The sequence below is a fragment of the Branchiostoma belcheri genome, unplaced genomic scaffold, assembly GCF_001625305.1.
Source record: "Branchiostoma belcheri isolate BF01 breed outbred unplaced genomic scaffold, Haploidv18h27 scaffold500, whole genome shotgun sequence".
Lineage (NCBI taxonomy): Eukaryota > Metazoa > Chordata > Leptocardii > Amphioxiformes > Branchiostomatidae > Branchiostoma > Branchiostoma belcheri.
This window is the reverse complement of record NW_017804133.1, coordinates 24,670-26,886: the sequence shown is the minus strand read 5'-3', so window position 1 is coordinate 26,886 and position 2,217 is coordinate 24,670.

Below are 2,217 nucleotides of genomic sequence, written 5' to 3'. Positions count from 1 at the left end.
CGAAAAAATATAAAAATCGAGGATCTGGGGTAATATCTGTAGCCAGGTTTAAACGATGTTTGCCTATAAACATAACATGACTTGTGCTTGGATACCCGAAAATAATCGTCTTTCTTAGCGAAATTTTGAAAAATCAATGATTTAACATAAATAAACAACTAATATTAAAAGGATGTTAAGACGATAATTTCATTTTAATTTGACGAAATTTACCATTAAATTATTTTTGTTTATTTTCAAGTGTTTTACGTGGAGTCCAAAACAGGCCAAAATAGCGTCTTGTAACCCGATACCTTTACGAAAGAATGCCGTAGTGACAGACCGCCGTGAATACATTTGGAACCGCATACTTCCCTATGATGTAACAATGCCTAGTATGTATGTCACAATTACACTACGTTCCGGAATGCATTGTAAACAGTCAAAACTAGCTTAAGTGCACTGTGAACGATGTATCACCTTTAGTGCACTATGCACCAAGTAACATCTAGCGTCAGTGCACAGTAAACCAGTCAGAATTTGCCTGATGAAGATGACAGACGGTCATCGAAACGTCGGCTCGTGAAAAATAAATGGTTGTGAATAAAAAGCTTTTCATGCTTTTCATGCTTTTAGAATAGTTAGAATTGTTTTTTTTAGGGGGGGGCATTTTCCGACAAAATCTGTATACAATGTTGTGTCCCTGGACCTGGGTGACTCATAGCAATAGTATGCAGAGCAAGAGCGAATAGTCATGCACCTGTTTTAGTGTAGCAATGGCAATTTACATTGTACTAAAAGCTTATTTATAGTCTATGATTCCTCTTGCATCTAAACTTGGCTCAATTGGTAAGCGACTTAACATTTTCCACTCACAAAGTTAGGAGGTCAGGGGTTTAAGTCCAGGGATTTTTAAAAACATCTTTTTTTACTTGATAATTAGATATCATTGCTATGTAAATAAAGTAAATGTTCACTTTTTCTTGTTTTTGCCAATTTTTTATTAATTTTTTTTAAAATTCAAAACGTTTTTATTCCATACTTAGTGCTAAGAACTGTTTAGCCCTGAGTCACATCCGACAGTCCCAGTGACAGGTAAGTAATTTTGGCGGGTAGGCTTCAATACTCTTTCAGGGATGTCGAGCTGTGTCATTGAGGCGGGGTAACACTCTTTTAATAATCTATAGAATAAGAATTAGCACAAATGCCCAACCTTTATGCAACAACGTAACAAGTAATGAAATACGCCCAAGTTTTGCGTTACGTTTTATTGAAAAACTCACGCTTTTAAACATTTTGCCTTTCGCAGCCTGATAGAGACCGCTATGTGCGTTCCTTCCGTCCTTCCGCGTGGTTCTATGATAGCGAGACATTGCTCCATGCAGATTCTATGTTGATGCCAAGCCCATGAAGGCATATGTGACATACGAATCAGGTAGAGACGAATGTAGTGCTTAGTTTATGTATTGGTTTTACAACTAACTAACAAAAGTAACATTATCAGCAAACTACCATCAAGGTGATACAGTTTTAATGATGCAAGTAGAGGTAGACTTTTCTACCTTTTACCCCATTAAAACAATATCTTCAAGCTCTATACAACATTGCATACACAAACTAAGCGAAGGACCAGCTTTTTCAAAAGTATTTCTTGTTAAAACATATGCTAAAAATCTCTAAACCTGTATCCCCACATACAAGTTGTTGTCTTCCTTCATTGTTAACCACAGTTCTTATCGCCATAATGTTCATATGGGATCCAGGATGAGTGACTCACACTATTGCATGCTGAAACATGATAAAATGATATATATGTAAACAGAGTTTACAGACCAATCTAAGATATGAGGTGCAAGATACTGCCAAGAAGGCGACTCTAATAGTACATCTCGGTTCACTTCCACTCTTTGAAAACACCACAAGTCTTTCCTGGTTAGATACGTAAATTAACTTAGATATATACGTTGTCTCCTTTATATGCTCCATACGATATATACTGACATAATCATGCAATATATCTGATATATATCTCACATTAGTATAAAAGGCGATATATGCCAATTATACGAATATGAGATATATTCTTGTGACAAAATATTTATACCTAAACACACAACGAAAGTTCAGCTATGCTGTGGAGCTTTCGAAACTCTGTCTCTTTATCAACCCGATTCAGGTCTCGTCTTGGAGTTCTTTTGTCACGTGACTTGATGGGATAATCACGTGACAAGAGACAGT